Below are 23,016 nucleotides of genomic sequence, written 5' to 3'. Positions count from 1 at the left end.
CTAAAGATAGCTTTATTTGCACTCTTCCAGACCTGTCTCAAATGAAACATGTAGCAGATAATCGTAAAGATCTGGATATTATAATAGGAAAACTTAACAACGTGTGCTCTAGCAGGTTGGATGCCGTTGCTCCCATTCGAAAAAAGAGAATAAAAAAAAAACCGCCCGCCCCATGGTATGACCATCATACTGCAGCCCTTAAAAAAGTAGCTAGAAAATGGAAAGAAACTACCGAAGCACAAAGTTAGAAGTATGGCGTTCAGCATGGAAAGAGAGTGTTCAACACTACAGACAGGCTATTAAAACTGCCAGATCTACCTATCTCAGTACGCTTATTAAAGAAAATCATAACAACCCTCGTTTCCTATTTAGCACAGTTGCGAAACTGACTAGAAACAAAGAACAAACAGAAACCAATAGTAAACTCCAACACAATAGTGATGACTTCATGAACTTCTTTACTAACAAAATTATGTTTATTAGGGAAAACATAGAATCTACGCAAGCAGCCAACACTCTACCCAATAGTACATTTTCCACTAGATTACCAAACGAACATCTTGAGTCATTTAAACCTACTACAATAGAAGAGCTCTCTAAATTAGTAACGTCATCCAAATCATTGTCCTGTATAATAGACCCCTACGTAGCCCCTAAGCTCTGGAATGATTTACCAAATAATGTTCGAGTATCAGACACAGCCGATCAATTTAAATCTAAACTTAAGACATTCTTCTTTAACAAAGCATTCACATAAAATGTCCAGTAAATGTACTTTTCCCGCAGTAGTTATTTTTGTCAAGAGCAAAGCACTCACATACCTCATATGGGTAATATGCTATTGCCGCAATAGTTAGCCTGTCTGGAACCGAGCTAACTTAAACCACTATAATGTATGATACTTGCATAACATGCGAACGGCCCCTACGCTAATAGAATTCTGTTTTTATCTCCCTGTCTCGTCCTCGACCCCGAGGACAATGAGACAAACAGACCCAGTTCCTGTTGCTGTGAAGGTCATCGCACCACTGATCTACTGGCTGTCCTTCAACGTGATGCCCAGCCGATGCGCGACCAACAACCACCGGCTGAACCAGTTTAATACGCTTACCCGCCTCCTATCTCTACCGTATCTATATATATATAAATTTATATTAATTCCTCCCAAGGGTTTTTGTCCTTCTAGGAGTTTTTCCCATTGGGTTTTTTCCTGGGGTTTTTTTTTCATCCCAGGGAGAGTCAGCCAACTTTGGCTTAACTTAGCACTTTACTGTATAAGTTACATTATTAATATGCACGCTTGTACGGTTTAACCTTAGCCGCTATATTCTACTTCTTATATATCTATTGATTTTCTGTAAAGCTGCTTCTGTAAATCTTCTCATGTAAAGCTGCTTTGCAACAATTAACACTTGTGAAAGCGCTATATAAATAAAATTGAATTGAATTGAATATATGTAATCTGTCATCTGGCAGAGTATTGTCAAGAACTAATTGGGAATTTAAGTTTAACTCACTCACAAAAAGCGTTTAGATTGTCCATTCAAATACCCCAACTTATTGTAAAAATATAACGTGGGTTGAAAATCTGCAAACTTATGCTTTGACGAAGTGAGTGCAATATATATATATATATATATATATATATATATATATATATATATATATATATATATATATATATATATATATATATATATATATATATATATATATATATATATATGTCACCGTGTGACTTTTTGTATAGGCGGAACAAAAAGTCGGAAGTTTGGTTCCGCTTGAAGATGATTTCTGCCCGGACGACTTACCTGAAACACCGGAACTTCCTGTAGTTTTCTAGGGACAAATGCAGCCTGATGAGGCACAGGTGTGGAAAAATAACACAGCGGTTACCAATTGGCTGAAGAGGAGGAGGAGAGGAGGATAAAAGGAACTTTAGAAACTCAGTTGAAAGTGAAGTTTGTCCGTGTTGTGTTGTGTTGTGTTGTGCTGTGCTCTGCTGTGCTGAATTGGAGTTGGATGGACGGAGTAAAGGAAGGTCACTAAGCGAATCGCCAAGACGGCTAAGTTGAAGACGGTTGCGGTTTTCAATGCGGATAGCCAAGAGCCACATTAAGTGTGAGTAAAACGAATTCTGCCATTTGGGAACGACTAAGCAAAGGGATTACCTGATCTTGTGTTGTGAGTAGCCCCGTAACGTTGCGGCCCCACTGGAGAGAGAGAAACTGTTGGACTTTAAGGCGTCCAAAGCATGTTCATCAATGGAGAAAGACACAAATATCTAAATTGAATATTAATTGATCAGATATGAAAAAGTTACAGCATGCTGTGTCGTCTCAAGTCCTAACAGTAGGATACGACGAACTAACAGCTCAGGAAAAAAACATGAGTATTTATCGTTGTTCTTTCTTCAGAATTCTCCTCCCCCAGCTGGCTGTTCTCCTTATCTGATTCCATCACCACATACCTCTGTAGCCTGTGGGGGTTGCATACCACACACACACAGACAGAGAGACACGCACAGACCATTCTGTTCCCTAAGGCATTATGTCCTTATTTGGACATCTTTGTAACTTTAACACTTTTGGCAATCATCATGAAATGTAGGCAGTAAATATGTAAAACATAATTATTCAACAACACAACAATACTCCATTGTTCATAAATTGGTTAAATGCATTCATTAGTTAAACATACTAATTTTCACTTTCTCTAAATGTAACATAGTTATAAAGCAAGCAACTTGTTTATTGAAACCATCTGTTCTGTGTGTTTTCCCTTCAGGGCTTTGTTCTCAAACCTGTTAGCCTTCAACCCCCCACTTGGGGCTCAAGGCTGAAAATTACCATCCTAAATTAAAATAACTATAGCTCCTAAGAACAGTGTGCTACAGGCACAATTTATATATCTTTGGAAAGAAGACAACTGGAACTTTATTCTTAACCTATCAGAGTTGTTAATAATTAAACAGAAAAAAAGTTATAACCGCTGAACTGCCTTGAAATTTTTTTTTTTTGCAAAGAATGTTTTTTTTATTGCATGTAAAAATATATGAAGCAAGACCTGGAGCAACCCTTGCAGGTAAAGGATTAAAAGCCACAAGTCTCACCAGTTTATATTTCAAATCTGGGGAAGATATTATGAAAAATGTGGTTTCTGCAAGCTTTTGTCTAAGACTATGTCTACTCCATTTTCACCCTCCTTTCTTAGAGGCACATGCCCAGAAATGACCTCCCCACACTAAAATGTTTGCAGTTGCTGAACGATTTGTACTACATGCACCATTTATACACCTTTATAAAGAAGACACTTTATATTTTACCATACAAATGTTTAGCATGAAGAAACTTACACAGAAATAATGTTAAAGTCAGAAAAGTTATAAAATAATTTGTACTTCAATGAACGTTATATTATTTTGTGCAGAAATGTATGAAAATAAAGCTGAAAGAATCCAGTTAGGCAATGCATTTTAAGACACACATCTCAGGGGTTTATATTTCAATTTTAAAGCAATTACCATAAAAAATTAGGTTCCTGCAAGCCGTTTTTTATGAATATATCCAGGTGCCAAGAAGCCCCTTTGGATACTTCTTAAAACATATGCACTGCTCCATGCTTCTTTGATACTTATAAAAACAATACACAGACCAATTAATATATTTAAGTGATTTATTAGAGCAACAAAACAATAAGAATCTAAGTGAAATAAAATAAGTATAAACATGATAAATAAAAAAATTGAAAACTTCAAAAATTGTAAGTAACCATTTTCCAAAAGAAAGCACAAAGTAAATATGTACTATATGACACACAGAGGAAAAGGTAATAAAAAAATGCTATTGTCCCATAGTACAATAAGTACTGTTTAGTCAGTGGTTGTTATGCCAGTCATTGAAGCAGTCACGTTGCGGCTGAAAGCACAACGCCACTAAACAAGTCTTACAAAAAACAGGGGTTTTTTGGGCACAAACTTTGCATTGACGCCTCCCTTTAGTGCTGCTAGAAGCAAAGTTCCCTGGTAAGTGACGAGTCTCATTACTGGTGGATGTACGAGGTGAAGGAACCGTACCGTACACCAATGCAAAAAGTTCTTTTACAAGCTGCTCTCTGAATTCTTTCTGTGCCAGTGACTTCTGATTCCTCATACAGGCCATCTGACGGTGGATGATGAAAGCGTTTACAATAGCAATGTCCACAAAGTGGTAGAAAAAGGTACGATACCACTTTCTTGTTTTGTGTGACACTGTGTAGTAGCCAATGAGTGCATCCGAGACATCAACTCCGCCCATGGACCTGAATATAAATAAAAAGTTACATTTTAGAAAGATCTAACATCTACATTCAATACAGATAAAATATGAACAAGCAAATTTGACACTATTGAATACATTGTACTAACCTGTTATATTCTGCAACACAGTCTGGAACGGGTATATCCAAAGATTGCCACTGTCCATTTCCTCCTTTCACTTTCCTTTTTACAACACCACCTCCTCCTGTCCCTCTGTGAATGGTGGAGCACATCTGTACCTCTCTCGTGTCCTTCCATTCCACAAACAGCAAGTTTCCTTCTCTCAACCAACGATGAGTGCCACGAGGAGCTTTCTTGGGAAGCTTGTTTATTGTGGTTTTAGGGTAGCCCACCCGGTTTGACCGAATAGTCCCACAAGCCCAGATATTTTTGTCACGGAGAGCTCGAAACAGTGTTGGACTGGTGTAGAAGTTATCAACAAACAATTTGTAGCCTGTTCCTAACATCTTCTCATCAACCAGTGACATGACAGTATCATAACTAAGTCCATTGTTCTGTGGGATGTGTGCTGCAGGTGATTTACCCTCATATATAAAAAAGTCCCATGTGTATGCACACTGTGAGTCTGCAAGTACAAAGAGTTTATATCCCCATTTTGTTGGTTTTCCCTTCATGTACTGTTTTAGTCCATTCCTCGCTTTTGTTGCCACCATCCTCTCATCAATAGCAATGTTTTGAAACGGATGGAAAAAGTTCTTACATGCATCTCTCATTTCCAGATACATTGGCTTTATCTTGCAGAGACGGTCATAGCCAGGTGTTCCTTTTTTTCTGTTGTTGTCAGCATCCACCTTTGGATCACTGAGATGCAGTGCAGCAGAGATTGAATAAAATTTCCTAGCAGACATGACTTTAGCAGGAAAGGGTTTCCCAAAAGTGTCACATCTCCGCCAGTAATCAGTCAGTGCTGGGAGTTTCACCACACCCATGAATATTACAAGTGCCAGATATGAATATAGATCGTCCAAAGAAATATCCTGCCACGTTTTTTGTCCTCTATGCATACTCGCTCCATGGGCATTTGTGTTTTTTACAATTGTCTGCAGCATAGAAGTAGAAAAAAAGAGCTGGAATAACTGCAAAACAGTGTAAGATGTAGAGAGAATCAGCTGTGGGCCTGGTGTTCTAAATGGTCTGAAGACTGGAGGCTGTGGTGTAATGTCTTCATCAGTTGAAACATTCCACTTTGCTGTAGGGATGTTTGAGGTCAAATCCGGTGTCATGAGCAATCCAGTCCCCCCGAGCAATTCTGCCCCCCTAGGACCCCGCGTAATTCCATTGGCTGAAAAAACTCCTCATGGGTAGCCTTTGTAGCGCCTTATTACAATTCCTTCAAAATTTCGTGATGATTTATATCGTTAGAATGTTGTTAAAATTACAATTGGTCTATTTGAAATTATCCGTTTAATATAGTAGTATATAACTGATGCTCTAGGTGGTGAGATCTACCAAATCTCGTTCTTAGATTTTTTTTAATTAGCTTAACGTGACGTACCAGCTTAGCATACAGCTATCGGGTAAAATAGCTTAACACAAACACCAGTTGCACTCACCGTAATAACGTAATGTCATTTTTTTTAATCCTGAGGTTTAAAAAAATATGTTTCACGTTCAGATAACTTAGTAATCAATAACATAAAATTGAAATGTGTTTTTGTTGTGTAAGGCAATTAATTGGGTTTTTAGGCGATTACGTGTGTCATTACGTGCTGCTCACGTGTTTGCAACATGAATATTAGTTCATTAATTATATTATTTTTGTAAGCTTTTATTTTAAAAATATTTTGTATGCTTCTATTTTGTAAAAAGACCTAGCTTGCTACACCACTAACGCAGCTTCGATTAGCCATTAGCATCAAGATATCGCGATGACAAGTTTTTGACCAGGCATTACTGCTAGGTACCAATTGGGGTCCTAGGGGGGCAGAATTGCTCGGGGGGACTGGATTGCTCACGACACCGGCAAGGACTGGGTTTTTCTGCCACTCTTTTTCTGTCTCCCTTTCTGTGGTCGGTTCTCGTCTGAAACAGCAGATTTTTATAAATCTGAGAGGGTGCATCTCTTTTTTGCTGGTTGGCTGGTGCTTGGATGCCAATCCTCATCTGAAGACTCAGCTTGATGGCTGTTGATTGAGAATGCAAACACAATAAGCACTGTATATCAAGTAAATATCTCTGTATAGTTCTTATATGACTATATGACTTATACTATGATTGTTCAATAAAACAATATCATCATACTATTATAAAAACACCATTTAGGAAGACTGCTGGCAACTAATGGCAGGTCATACAGTCATTATTCATATGAATAGAGATGCAAATAATCAGCAATAACACTGATGGCCCGGTCATACAGTCATTATTCATATGAATAGGGATGCAAATAATCAGCCATAACACTGATGGCCCGGTCATACAGACAGCATTCATATGAATAGGCACGCAAATAATCAGGAATGTGATGTTTTGATATCCCAACAAACATTTACTGATATTTTGTTACGATCTCTAGCATAAAAAGTTCTGTTGTACATTTATTTTCTCAAATAAAACGATTATAAAAATAATATATAATCATCTTTCAATTCACAAGAATCTCAAAGCTTCTATCGAAAGTTTTTATAGCATTTACCTTACATTGTGTGTGACGACTTTATTTTTACACGACAACAATGCATATAAATTACCTGTACCGTTATAATAAGTTACTGCTGTCGTACTAATATGAAATTATGAGAGTATTCGTGTCTATTACTTTAGTATTTTCTTATGATATAAATGAGAAAGTATGTAACTTACTGAGTTATAATATGATCGTCTTCGCATTCCTCGAGCATATCTCCATCGCTGTCTTCACTTTCATCAAGCTCATCATCGTAGCTTCCAGTAATTTCGGACAAAACATCTTCTGCTGAAAAAATCTTCTTCAGACGATCCATTTGACTAAACTTATAAATAAGTTTTAGTCCGTTTAGTTTCAACTGTTACAAAGCGAGCGAGCGACCGTCCGTTTGTTTGTTTACAGTGGAGAGTCACAGCGTGGGTCACAGCGTGGGTCACAGCTTGCGTCACAGCTTGCGTCACAGCTTGGCCAACCAACCTTACCAGAGAGCGTCTAACTAGAGAGGTCCAAGATGGCGCTCTGACCAGACACCTGTTGATGAGCTCCGTGAACTCAGTTATTTTTCGCCTCGTTATGCAGTTAAAATAAAGTTAAATTTATAATTTGAACTAGGTCACAATTAATTGGAGTTAACGTTACGTTGTAACTGTAGAAATGGGAAAATCCGGGAAAAGAAAAAGCAGCATTGGATCTCAAGCTACAGCTAATGCTAACAAATCTGCTAATGAAACAAGTCAAGCTTGTAAAGAAGACTTAATGATGAAGAATATGCACGACTACTTGAACCAAGATGATTCTGAAGAAATCATTCTGTACGAAGAAGAATTTCCCCCTCTTCCAGAAACACCTTGTAAGTCCCCTGCCATCAAACAACGCAAAACCGAGGGCACTGACATGAACGCTGTCCTCTCACAACTCGGGGAGTTATCGAGGCTAATTAACAACCGCTCGGATGCATTGGAAAAGATGATAGGGGAAAATGCACGTGTAATCGCCAGTATGAAAGAATCAATCAACGAAAATACCAGGCAGATTTCTGGACTAAAAGATGTGATTGACTTTACGAGTGCCGAGGTCAAAGACCTAAAAGTCAAAGCCGTTGCGACTGAGTCTCTAGCCAAAAAAATCGAGTTTAACTCATAGGAACAGGAGAGGCGACTTCTGCACCTTGAGGCTTATTCACGTCGATGGAATCTTCGAGTCCATGGAGTCCCCGAAACTGAGCGGGAAGATGTCCGAGGTAAAATCATTGATATCTGTCAGCAGCTTCTCCCAAACGCGCAGGGCAAACTTTCGGATTCCGTGGATACCGTTCATCGTCTGGGTCGCAAGCGGATGGGTGATAACAAGCCCAGAGGGATAATCGTCCAGTTTACTTCTCGTTTTCATCGCGACGCGGTCTGGCGTGCTGCTAAAGAGTCAAGTTTCTTGAGAAATAACAACCTGAAAATATCCGATGATTTATCTCAAGCAGACAGAGAACGAAGAAACAAGCTATGGCCTGTTGTAGAGAAAGCTAGAAAAGAAAACAAGCGTGCACACTTTGTAGGTGGAAGGGCTTTCGTTGAAGGAGCGGAGATTTTTCCTCCTGACTGATTAAAATAAGGTTCTCCTTTTCCCGTGTGATCCGTTGGCTATGCTGCTCCATCCTCTTGGTTATATGACCTTCTTCAATGCTCTGACTTGGACTATAATGAACCTGTTGTTGTGGTTTTTACCATAACATTGAAGGTATTTATCCGTTGGTGTTACACTTTTGACTATTTTGAGAGACAATATTTAAAGAGTTCTCATCCTGTACAAGTTACAATATGATGGGCCATATAGTTATTTAGTCTTTCTAGTTGGTCAACACCTATGTTGTTTGTTTGTTTATTACGATACAATCCTTTATGGCTTAAGTGACCTAGTTCCTTACTTGTTTTATACTTTTATACTTCATTCTAAACTTTTATTTAAGAAGTATTCCACTGCATTTAACATGCTTAGGTTGAGTTAGGGGCTCTCATCTATGTGCCTACTTTTTGACCGGTTAAAGTTCTACTAAAAAGTTTTTCTCGTTCTATTTCCTAAGGTCTATTCAACCTATTTTTATTTTTTTTATTTTTTTATCTTTTTGGTTACACTTTGTTTAATGTCTTTGTCTGTTGTTTCTTTAAATGTTAGAGGGCTAAGAAACCTCACTAAGCGGAAGGCTATTTTCTTATATCTCAAAAAATTTAAATCTGATTTTTGCTTTCTCCAAAAATGCCACTCTTCAGTAGAGGATCTTAATTTCTGGAGATCACAATGGGGTCTAGATATATGGATGTCTCATGGTACAACACATTCAGCTGGCGTTTGCATTCTAAAAAATCAATTTAAAGGAAAGGTCTTACACAGTGAATCTGACATACATGGTCGCTTTATCTGTTTAGTTATTGATATTTCAAGTGTGACATGTATTCTTGTATGTGTTTATGGACATAATCAGCAGAAAGAAAATGAAGCCTTTATTTCTCGTTTAGAAAAACATGTTTTAAAAGTATTGACAAAATACCCAAACTCCATGCTTGATTTGGTGGAGACTTTAATGTAGCTTTAGACAATAGTGTAGATAGATGGCCTCCAAAACCCCCTGACAATAATAGCTTATACTTAAAGCAGTTTATGCAAAGATTCTCTTTGGTGGACAGTTGGAGGGAGTTGCATCCTTCTCAAAAGATATTCACATGGTGTAACAATTCTCTCTCCTCTCAATCCCGAATTGACATGTGGCTTGTCTCTAGGGATCTATCCAAAACCTCTTCTGACATTTTACCGTCACCATTTTCTGACCACAAGTGTATCTCTATTTGTGCCCATTTAATTTCATCTGAAGAGGTTCGCGGATTCTGTTCCTACTGGAAACTTAATAATTCTGTTCTTTCGTATGATGATGTTAGAGATGAAATTAATAAGATAATTGATCAAAATTGGGAAAAAGCAAAAGGAGAGAAATGTTATGGTAACAACTGGGAATTTACTAAATACGAAATTGGCAAATATCTTCGTAAGTATAGCAGTGACCTGGCAAAAAGGAAAAAATCTAATGAAAACATTGTGATGTGCAAACTTTCTAATCTTTTATCTAAAAATGTAGATGATTTAAATGATGAAGAAAAAGCTGAATTGGCCGAACTACAATGCAAATTAGATAATATATATAAAACTAAGGCTGAAGGAGCATTTATTAGATCGCGTAGAAAATGGATGGAAGAGGGAGAACAGAATTCGGCATACTTTTTCAGACTGGAAAGACAGCAAGCTAAGAGTAATCAAATTCAAAAACTTATGATCAATGGAACTATAAGTGATGACCCAAAGAACATTGCAAAGTTCTGTGCCAATTTTTACAGTGATTTATATTCTTCTAAATTATCCCGTCAACATTTGAATGAATTTTTTAAATCCTCACCTGACGTAAACAAATTAAGTGACTCAGATAAGAATTTCTGTGATACGGCTATTACATTAAAGGAAATAGAGGAAGCTATTGAGTCTTTAAAAAATAACAAATCCCCCGGAACAGACGGTCTTAGCTCAGAGTTCTACAAGTTGTTTAGTCATAGTATAGCACCATTTTTGTTAAAAGTTTATGAGGAAAGTAAAGAGAAAATGTTACTTCCAGCCACATTATGCCAAGGATTAATAACACTTATCCCAAAGTCCAAAAAAGATCCCCTGTTAATAGACAATTGGCGCCCAATTACATTATTAAATAACGACTATAAAGTTATAGCATTAGTCCTGGCCAAAAGACTAAAATGTGTTTTGAATTCCCATCATTGACGAAACACAGTCAGGGTTTATGCAAAAAAGACACATCTCAAATAATATAAGATTAGTTCTTGATATCTTAGACTATTCAGATTTAATAGCCAGTGATGGCTTCATCTTATTTTTAGATTATTACAAAGCTTTTGACACATTGGAACATGAATTTTTATTTGAGGCTCTACAAAAAATTGGCTTTGGTAATTCCTTTTGCAAGATGGTCCAAATGCTTTATGTAAACGGAAATAGTTCTATCAAATTAAGTAATGGTACTTCACCCAGATTTCTTTTAAAAAGGGGAGTTCATCAAGGATGTCCAGTCTCTCCTTATTTATTCCTAATTGCAACACAGTTCCTTAGCACACATGTAAATAATAGTCAGTTAAAGGGTATTAAAATTGGCAACAATATAATAAAAATTTGTCAACTAGCGGACGATACAGCCTTGTTCTTATATGACTCATCACAAATTTCATTGGCTTTGAATATTCTTCAGCCCTTTTCTGCAGCTTCAGGATTAAACTTAAATTTTAATAAGTGTGAATTGTTACCAATTAAGGATTGCTCACTTACGTCAATTGAGAATATTATTGTAAAAAATAGGGTTACATATCTTGGTATATTTATTACTAAAGATGATAGGTGTTATGCAAATTTCAAACCCATTATTAATAAGACACAAAAAAAATATAATTGTTGGCTACAAAGAGACTTATCACTAAAAGGTAGAACATTACTCACTAAAGCGGAAGGGCTGTCTCGCTTGGCCTACGCAGCCCAGTCTCTTTATGTGGACAAACAAACATTTAAACTAATTAATGAGATTTTAATGAATTTCCTTTGGAAAAATAAATCTCATTATCTGAGGAAATCAGTCTTACTAAACTCCTATAATAAAGGTGGTCTGAATGTCATTGATTTTGAAACCCTCAACAACACATTCAAAGTTAATTGGCTGAATCAGTATCTAGCGAAACCATCTTCTATATGGAATGTTTTCCCCCAACTTATCTTTTCACATTTTGGTGGTATTAATTTTCTTTTAACCTGCAATTATGATATATTAAAACTACCAACCAAACTATCCAACTTTCATCGTCAGGCTCTTTTAGCCTGGGCGTTAATTTATAAACACAACTTTTCACCACAAAGATGCTTTATTTGGAACAATAAGAACATTTTATTCAAGAATAAGTCCTTGTTTTTTGATAATTGGTTTAATAATGGTTTATTTTTGGTGAAGCAATTGTTTAATGAGAAGGGTCTTTTGTTCAGCTACGCTGAATTTCTAACTAAATACCAAATACCAATAACACCCAAAGAGTTTGCTATAGTTATGGGAGCTATTCCCTCTGGTTTATGTATGCTTTTAAAAAATTGTGATTTTTCTATAGGCCCTACTGCATCTTTTCCTAAAATTTGTGACACTCCTGTTGGACAAATTTGCTTCTCTAAGTCGAAAGCCAAAAATTATAAGATAAGGTCATTATTTCTTAAGAACCTGATTTCTGTTCCATCTGCAATTTCTTTTTGGAATAATTTATTTGTTAACCTGAATTGGGCCAAAATCTGGTCTCTACAACAAAAAATTTTCCTCACAAACAAAGTGAAAGAAATTTCCTTTAAGCTTTTACACAGATTTTACCCTGTAAAGCGGTTTATGCAAAGATTTAGAGCTGACATTGAGATTACATGCTCTTTTTGTTTGACTTGTGATGAAACCGTTGTACATTTGTTTTGGTCATGTCTTTACGTACAAAGGTTCTGGAAAGATATTGATGTGTTTGTTAAGTGTAAGATTTTGCCAGGATTTGCAGTACGTTTGAGAAACGTTATATTTGGGTTTTATGACACTGACCCCAAAAATACAAATATTTGCTTTATTGTTAATTTAATTATTTTTCTTAGCAAATTTTACATTCACAAATGTAAATTTTCTAACTCTAAACCTGTATTCTCTGTCTTCCTGAAAGATCTGCAAAATTACTTGAATGTAATATCAGCCTCCACTAATAAGAAAGCCATAAGTTCAGTTAGGATCTGCTCTACTTTTGACCTCTTCATCTGATACTGTTTAGGTGATAGCCCCTTTATTTTTTTTCTTTACTTTTTATTTTTTCTGTTTCTTTTTGTTCCTTTGTCCTCTTCTTTATTTATTTATTTATTTATTATTATTTATCATTATTTTCTCTGTATATTGTCTCAATATTGTATGTCAATGTTTTTGAATGTATGTTCTGTTAGTTCTTGCAAATAATAAAAAAAAAAAAAAAAAAAAGAGAGCGTCTAACTATACCAACTCTAACACCCTGCCCTTATAAGTCATAAATCATCCCAGGTATCGTTGTACTCGTCGTTTCATTGGCTACATTTTCTATCAATCACGTAGTTTCGATCATTTGATTGGATGCCAGTATAAAGACAAAATCATAGGCTGTCCATGTGGTGACGTCAGATAATCTGGCTGTTATGTTTGGATATTTTGAAATAGATACCGCCTTTCTTTTCATTTTTTTTATTTATGGGCGGTCTTACTTTGTTTGTTACCTACGGAGACCGCGAGGGGACATGGTGGTGGATAACATTTGGGATGAGAGGGAATTTTTTTTAATAGCTTTTGCGTTCCCCCGAGAAGCTGTTTGCGTTCTCTCGCAAAACTTTTGCGTTCCCCCGAGAAACATTTTGCGTTCTCTCGCAAAACTTTGTGTTCCCCCGAGAAACTTTTTTGCGTCCCCCCTAGAAACTTTTTGCGTTCCCACGCAAAGGTTTTGCGTTCCCCCGAGAAAAGTTTTGCGTTCTCTCGCAAAAGAGCCTTTTGCATATCATGTGTTCTGGCAAAAAACCACAGCGCAGCACTTCACAACCTGAGGCATTGGGCAATGATATCATGATGATATCCGCTGTTTGTAGTTAACTACTATAACTATACAGCAAACTTTCATTTTATTCAACACCCACCACATAACTTTACCAAAGCTTTGCGATGGAGGATGATCTTCAGGAGTTTCTAAGGTCACGACATGTTCCAGAAGAGGACATCAACCACATGAAACGGGACAAGGTGATGTTTCATTAAGATTTAGTTGCCTTTATTTAGCTGATATGTAATTGATAGATACTTTTAATAAGTCAGATGTGTTGACGTGCAAACATGTTATTCTTTAAAACAGTGGACACATATTCATGTTTTAATTATTATTGCTACTGCTAGCATGTCAGAATATACGGCTTCATCTAAACTTTGTTGATGAATCTCACTAAGTTTACTAGCCTAAATAAAGCCTACAGTGTCTGTATACGATTGCACTCCCTTGCAAATATAGGCTACCTGTAACCCTCTTACTAGTGTTTCTTTTACTATACATATTTGTGTATAAAAAGCTACCGTCGTACTTATTTAAAAGCTCATTATTTAGCTTATAAATAACTGTAACAATTCAGATATTTTATGACTGAATATGTTTGTTTTATAATAAGGTTTAAGAACACTATTTATTAAACTGTGTTGTGTTTATGCATTGATGATAACCTAGGGGATGTGTTAACAGACTGTTATTCGTCTTATCAGCAGTTAGTGAGACTGTTTTAAAGGCAGGGTGCATGATCTCTAAAAGCCAATGATTACATTTGAAATCACCTAAACAAACTCGCCCCTACCCCAATAGAATCTGGATCTTCTTTTGATAGACCCACCCCACACATACGCAACCCAGGCAACGGTGTCGGTTAGTAGACACGCCCCTTACTGCTGATTGGCTACAAGTGTGTTTTGGTAGTCGCCCCGACTCTGCCTTTAACTTCCAGTCGCTGTTTAATGATCTGACTGGCTAAACTAAACTGGAACAAATACCTTGTCAAAAATAACAGATGTTTAGGTTTCCTGTGATGGGATGTTTGGCAGCCGATCTGATGTTAACATTGTATACATTATACACTGCAAAATCCCAGGAGTTAAATTAACACTGCTCAGTGTTTATATAGGTCCACTCCCCAGAGTGTTAAAAAAGTAACACCGGAGAGAGTTAAAAGCTACAATCTGTGACTTTATCCTCTCTATCACCATCTCTGTTTGAAACCTAAAATTGCATTTTACATCTTACTTGTAGAGTTATTTTCTTATTTTAGGATTAGATGTTGGCTGTTTCATTTAATGTCACCATTATTGTAATCAGTGGTTGTTTTAGTTGGACTTGACTCTTGACAGTTAGCTTGTTAGTTTTTTCTAATATCTTAGTGTGTTTAAAACACATGCATGGGCGGAAATCCCGGGGGGGTCGGGGGGGACAGGACCCCCCCTATCTGAGGGTTGTCCCCCCTAAATTATCATTAGAATATGTGTATTGAAAATAATTTAATGATTTATAATACTTAAACTAGTTGTGTAAGAAGTGAAACAATACAAATGCAAACGGAGCAACAACAAAAAAACGTTTTAAATATTTGGATTCCCCCTCCCTTGCCTCACAGTGGTTTGGTCCACTGCCCACGCCCCTTTTACCTCACCACCACACATTCCGGTGGTAGAGAAGTGTACGGAGCCGACGCGTTAATAAGCTATATACAATACAACGTTTCCCATCACTTATCAGTTTATCCTCATATGTTTTAAAACTGGACTATTTTGACATATAAACATGAACATATTTCGTTTTCTGAGAACAGAAGCAGATAAACGATCAAGAAAACATTTTTATGCATTCATGCAGAGGTGAGGCAGAGCTGAAAGTAACAAATTACATTTACTCACCTTGCTGTAACTGAGTTTTTTGTGTACTTTTACTTTGAGTAGTTTTTAAAATCTGTACTTTACTTTTACTTAAGTATGTTTAAAGTATTGTTGGTTACTTCGCTACATGTTAAATCATATCCGTTACTGAGTAAAAATAAATAAAAAAGTAAGGTGATAAAGACGCGCCACGGTCGGATGATTGATTGATGGGCGGGGGAACGCGCAAAAAGAACCATGGAGAGGGACGAGACAGGCGCAGGCTAATGCAGACCCTCAATTCAATTCTTACGAAAGAAACCCCTGGCCATTGACGCAAAGCGATTGTTTCATTCAGGTAGGGTTCATGCTCTTGAGTACGGAGTTTGAGAATTGCCGACCGTGTTTAACCGCTAATTTGCACGATGCATTTTTAATACATGCGCATTATCTTCCGAGGTCTAGCAGCTTCGCGTCAAGTCAAACAACTTGAGAACGTCCTCGAGAATGCGCAGATCATTAGACATTGCAGAGAGAGAGAGAGCGCGAGAGAGATAGATTGAAAGACATCAGGTACACAGGTCTGGGAGCTAATAAACGTGTAAAGGATGTATAGTGTATAGCCATGGCACTCATCTCATTATATGTTCATTTATGTATATAGTTTAATAACAATGTATGTTACCAGCAATACATCAATTACAACCTTCATATAATGATTGTATTTACTAGCTGCTGACCTCATATTATTTTTGCTTCAAAAGTGCATAACTCACCTGTAAAAATCATTAAATAATTCCATAAATGTTTCTTAGTTATAAAAAGCTTTTTATTTTATTAACATTTGTTATTGCACTTTAATTGTAGAGATGTTTACAATTAAAAACATAGTTTGAGATGTATATATCCTTCCTTTGTGAACTATACTAGAAACCTCTCCCCGCTGTAAAAAAGTAACTCTTAAAATTAAAATGACTTTTTACTTGAGTAGATTTTTAGACCAGTAACTTTACTTTTACTTAAGTAAAATATTATTAAAGTAACTTTACTTTTACTTAAGTAACATATTATTAAAGTAACTTTACTATTACTTAAGTAGAAAATTGTATTACTCTTTTCACCTCTGCATTCATATGTATTAAAATTAAATTTGCGTCCGTTCATAGAGAAAGAGAAACGTTTTCTATCTGTACCCATTTCCTTGCAAGTACAATTTTGCCTGTATTATTGGTGTCCCCTTCAAAAATTGTTCTTGAAAAATTTTATGTTTATTGTCCCCCCCAACATTTAGATGAGATTTTCGCCCCTGAACACATGTAATAGCAAAGAAAAGGTTATTGTGTGATTGAGTATTGACGACTTAAACAAAACGTCAAACATAATCATTTAATGAACAGGTTTATTAATATAGTTTTTCCTCCCTCATCAGTTTTTCCAATTGTAAAATGCAATTTTAGGTTTCAAACAGAGATGGTGATAGAGAGAATAAAGTCACAGATTGTAGCTTTTAACTCTTTCTGGTGTTACTTTTTTAACACTCTGGGGAGTGGACCTACAGATGTGGCCTTTAAAAATGCGCGTCTCTGAAAGCAGAATGCCGCGAGCACTTCCGAAATTCTGCGAGATACCGCAGAGGGGGGATTCGGTGGGGGACGCAGGAAATAAAAAACCTGTAGAGGGCAGTCGTGTTTCAAGTAGGGCATACTGACGATAATGTGTGCTCGACTTTATGTTTAAGCATACTATATGATATTGAAGTAACATGACAGGGATTCTCGGTGCTTTGGCAGTACTTTGATGTCACATGCAAGCTTTTTGACACAAAGTTTTCTTTTGCCAGTTACATAAACAATCAAATATTCTTCATAAAAATCTGACTTAAACGCGGATCATTCGTCTTTTTTTTTGTGTACACTTACAGTAGAAGAGACGTGATGATAACGGAGTCTTATAACAAAATAATTTGCGAAGACCTTTGAAGAAACCGAGAGCATTTGCGCAATATCATTAACTAGTTTATCTAATTGTACATTTAGTTCATTTTTGCATCTGAACGTTTTTAATAGCCTGAACATGGTTGTAATGCGCCTTTCTGCATTACTGTACTTTTTATATTATCATGTTTTCCTTTACATGGTATGAAACTCGATATAAAGTGTGCAATGATGTTGAATAAATTTGTATAATGTGTTATATTTTGTAGTAAGTAAATAAAATCATGTTGTAAGTGCAAATATTCAATTCGAGGAGTTTCTGAGGTGTTTGTCATCGGCAAAAGGCGCAGTTTCTCTGTTGCTGATTAAAACCCGTTGGCTATATGGGATTTTTTTAAATTAACATTTGTTCTACTTATTTAATTTTTTTGCCTACATTTACTCAAATAATATCAATGTAAAAATAGTAAGTAAATCATAGTTCAAGTTAGGCGTAAAACGTAAATTTTTTTAAGTTGATGTTAAATACAAATAATATTAATTTGAAGAAAGCAATTATTACAGGTTTAAAAACTTAAATATATAATTCTGACATTATCAAATATATTGATTAAAATAATCTGTAAATTAAATACTTATATTATTAAGGCGTATACATCAAATAAAATATGTACATTTTAAACCAAATATCTATTTCTAGTCATTCATTTTGGTTTGTCTAACTAAAAAAAAAATCACATAACTGACATTAAAAGATTTTATTAAGTTACTTTAATCATTAATTTTAGATAGCCTACATTTACAAAGCCACTGAATCATTTTTACAGTGTATACATTGTGATCTTACGGTATTATTAAATGCATATAAATAAAAATATGTAAAACTAAATAAAAGAGATGTCATACACGGACTCCATGAAAGGATACGTTTTCTTGTTCGGTCCACGTGCGGTTAAACGGTCACAAAGCCTATTCTCCATAAAAATCCGACTTAAATGCGCATCATTTGATTCATTTTTTTCTGTGCAATTAGAAGAGACGTGATGTATAACTGAGTCTTATAACAAACCTCTATTCGCGTAGACCTTGAAGAGACCGAGAGCATTTGCGCAATATCATTAACTAGTTTATCTAATTGTACATTTAGTTCATTTTTGCATCTGAACGTTTTTAATAGCCTGAACATGGTTGTAATGCGCTTTTCTGCATTACTGTACTTTTTATATTATCATGTTTTCCTTTACATGGTATGAAACTCGATATAAAGTGTGCAATGATGTTGAATAAATTTGTATAATGTGTTATATTTTGTAGTAAGTAAATAAAATCATGTTGTAAGTGCAAATATTCAATTCGAGGAGTTTCTGAGGTGTTTGTCATCGGCAAAAGGTGCAGTTTCTCTGTTGCTGATTAAAACCTGTTGGCTATATGGGATTTTTTTAAATTAACATTTGTTCTACTTATTATTTAATTTTTTTGCCTACATTTACTCAAATAATATCAATGTAAAAATAGTAAGTAGGCCTAAATCATAGTTCAAGTTAGGCGTAAAACGTACATTTTTTTAAGTTGATGTTAAATACAAATAATATTAATTTGAAGAAAGCAATTATTACAGGTTTAAAAACTTAAATATATAATTCTGACATTATCAAATATATTGATTAAAATAATCTGTAAATTAAATACTTAAATTATTAAGGCGTATATTTTATTTGATGTATGTACATTTTAAACCAAATATCTATTTCTAGTCATTAATTTTGGTTTGTCTAACTAAAAAAAATCACATAACTGACATTAAAAGATTTTATTAAGTTACTTTAATCATTAATTTTAGATAGCCTACATTTACAAAGCCACTGAATCATTTTTACAGTGTATACATTGTGATCTTACGGTATTATTAAATGCATATAAATAAAAATATGTAAAACTAAATAAAAGAGATGTCATACACGGACTCCATGAAAGGATACGTTTTCTTGTTCGGTCCACGTGGGGTTAAACGGTCACAAAGCCTATTCTCCATAAAAATCCGACTTAAATGCGCATCATTTGATTCATTTTTTTCTGTGCAATTAGAAGAGACGTGATGTATAACGGAGTCTTATAACAAACCTCTAATTCGCGTAGACCTTGAAGAGACCGAGAGCATTTGCGCAATTTCATTAACTAATTTATCTAATTTTACATTTTTTTGTGATTTGTGAATTCATGTTCTGCTTGCCCCAATTCCAAATATTCTGTTGTATTATTATTCCCATTTTTGTTAAACCGAGTATAACTCCCAAGCTAAACACCTACAAAACTAACCGTTTTGTCCAGTCTTAACAGTGTATGATATTCAGCTTGTCTTGATTTAATTATTTTATTCCGCCGAATGGAAAAATCCATAGGCTATCTGAATGAATGGGATTCATAAATTAAGTACAATAGTCTATACGTGCGTTAGTGAGACCTGTCGGCAGATCACGTTTGCCAAAACATGAAAAGAAACGCGCTTTCAAAACATATTGCGAGCAAACACAGACGTCTTCATCCGGACGGGATTACATTTCTCAGATGACCTCTCAGTTCGGCGAAAAACAGTAGGTAAAATGCTCTGAAATTTACAGATTACAGAGGTCGTCAGAGAAAAACACAGACATGGCCGATTCAGACGGGATTAAAAACACAGTGGACCTCTGAGAAGCATGATTTTCTCAAAATGGTTTTTGTCGAGGGTGCCCCGCAAGCACGAGTTTGAAGCCTATGAATGAAAACGTTATTATTCGCTTTGCGCCAAACCCTGTTGCTGAAGGAGACGGACCGGAGCTCCGGCAAGGTGTGTTGTGGACCCGAGGAGGCGGAGCTGCGCTCCGGCCCAATTTAGCCTATTACTTCCACTAACTGAGGTATCCTTCCTCCTTTGCTGTCTGCCTGGTATGATTTTATTGGTCATCTAGGAATAATTTTCACTTTATCTTACTTAATGGGGCGCAGCGCAAACCCGTTGGCCTTTGACATCACACTACCGCGAGATCTATTCAAAAGCATACTGTAGGCCTCCTGTCTCGCGGTGCTAAGACGTCACATGCCGTCCGATCGGGCTGCGTGGCGCCGCAAGTCGTCAAACGAGCGCTGAGTATTGAGTCAAATAAGACACGCGTCAGAAAATTACCGAGGTCCGGACGGCCATGCCCTTTTTTGCCTCAAAATGCAGACAAATAATGTTTTTAGTGAGGCATGTTTGTTAAAACTAGTTATATTTCCTATGTAAACTAAGTCCTGGCTTAAGCTTATAAAGACCCCGCAAAAACCCTGCTACAGCTCCTGAGGGGGTGCTCTCACTATTCACATGTAAATAAAATGGTTAGAAACCGGTTTTTCTGGTTCTCATTGCAGGACTGTGCGGGGGGATGGCATTCCGTTTCCATGTGGAGACATTTAACAAACACATTTGATATACACCAAGTTCCAGATTACAACAAAAACCAAAAACACATCACGTTTGATAGCAGTGCATGTAGGCCCTACTTATTTGAGTATAATGATAGAGTAAGTATTATGTTGGACACTATTTTGGATATCAAATTGTCCTTTTCTCCACTAAAACACTGATGTGCATGTCTATATATCTTATCTAAAGAGTCATTGCTATCATTTTCACTTTTGTGTTGGGTTAATTCCCTGACCAGACCTCTGTCATTTTCTTATGCTAGTCTTATAATTTGACTCAACACTCAGCGCTTGTGTGGCTTCTTGCTGCGCCGCGCAGACCAATCGGCATGTGATGTCTATAAGCAGAGGTGGGACAAAGTCATTGTTATGCAAGACACAAGTAAGTCTTTGCCCTCGAATCCCGAGTCAAGTCGAGTCAAAGATGAGGCAAGTCCCAAGTCGAGTCAAAAGTCAAAGCCAACAAGTCTCAAGTCGAGTCCAAAGTCCTACCATTTTAGTTTTGAGTCATGTCAAGTCCTCTTACCACAGAAATAAAATGCATGCTGTGGACAGGTGGAGGGAGGCCCCTATACTGCATTGCATTTTCAAAAGATCAAATATGCCATGATGCCACATTGGCTTAAAACTCGCTCCACTGTAGCACTAGAAGCAGGCACTGCCAAGGCTACTTGAAAGAGTGAAGGAAGAGTGCCCAGAACAAAATGGCATTCTGTCCTTCTGCCATGTCAATGTAGTGACTTAGCTGCAGTGGTATAGATCAGTGGTGTAGTCTAGATTTTTGTAGTGAGTATACTGTGATTTTTCCCTCTCATCCTTATGCTCACTCGTCCCAGCGCGACACCTCATAAGCACCACAACACTCACAGATGCATACAGTATGGATCTTCATGTAACTAAGAGCATTCTGAAAGTGTACTCATGAACACATAAACTGAATGTGTTATCAACATGTCAGTTTATTACAAGAAAAAAAAGACTTTAACAGCCAATGGGTTTACAGCTGGGGAAACTGGATTGATTTTTTGACTGGTTTAGTGTTAATCAACATCTAACTCAGGGACAAAAGTTACTTAACTGTTAATTAAAATTAAATTAACTGTTTACAATCTTCAATTCGTGGCAAACACATGCATTGAAGGTGAAAAAAATATCCACTCCTTCAATAGCTATTATCTGACAACTATTGATAACATTACCATGTGTTATTTAATGGTGTAAATGTTTTTAATTAATACACATTTAAGATGACCATGAATTAACTCTTATTTGCATAGTCATTGATATAAAAGCTTATTTTTGCATATAATATAAGCATTGTCTAAAACTGAAAATAGGCTTATACTTAATTATTATTACAAGACCATCTAGCCTAATATTTGCAAGTCTCAACTGAACATCAACGCAGACATGAATTTCCTCACAGAAGTTTAAGATCATATACATATTGAACGTAGATATATAAAGTAACACATAGAAGGGAAGTTTAACACTGTGAAGCACAAGCAAACATGCAGAGCAACTGAAGGCAGCTAAAAACCATCAGGATATAATCACGGGCTTATTTTATTGCATTTTGAGCCTTACCTCCAGATAAAGTAATAAACTGGACTGATGATTTAAATGTTGTTTACTCACATGTGCGTTGTAAACTCTATGGATTTTATGTTGCAGCACTGCTTCACTTGTTCACTTCTCCACATGGACTGTTTCACGAGTTCACACTTACAAATAATTCTGAACAGGGTTATTAATATGCGTATTTGGCGTGCTGTCCGAGGAGAGGGCTCCGAGCTCGTTAATGGCCTGAGCCCGGAGCGCCTCCTGGTAGGGATGGCTGACGCGAAACAGTCGTTCCGAAGCTTTGCGAGATCCCGAAGCGCAGATGTGTCGAAACACTGATCCGAAGCGTGATTCAAAACACCCATGTCACGTGACTATGACCAAACGAAGCCTCGAAATGTTTCACTAAGTGTTTCATCAGGTGTGGTCTGCCGAATCAGCGTTTAATTGGCACGGTCGGGAACAGACAACACAATCGCACATCTGTATAAAAGTGAAATAAACGCATATTGACCTTCTGGGTTTTTGTGAGAGGAGTTTTTCAAAGGCTGGAGAAATTATCTGTAAAAAAGAAGTAGGCTAAGTCCTTCCACACACAGCAGATATTTATATGTGACATGGTGGCTTGATATAT

This window comes from Paramisgurnus dabryanus, chromosome 9, assembly GCF_030506205.2.
Source record: "Paramisgurnus dabryanus chromosome 9, PD_genome_1.1, whole genome shotgun sequence".
Lineage (NCBI taxonomy): Eukaryota > Metazoa > Chordata > Actinopteri > Cypriniformes > Cobitidae > Paramisgurnus > Paramisgurnus dabryanus.
This window is presented reverse-complemented; position numbering follows the sequence as displayed.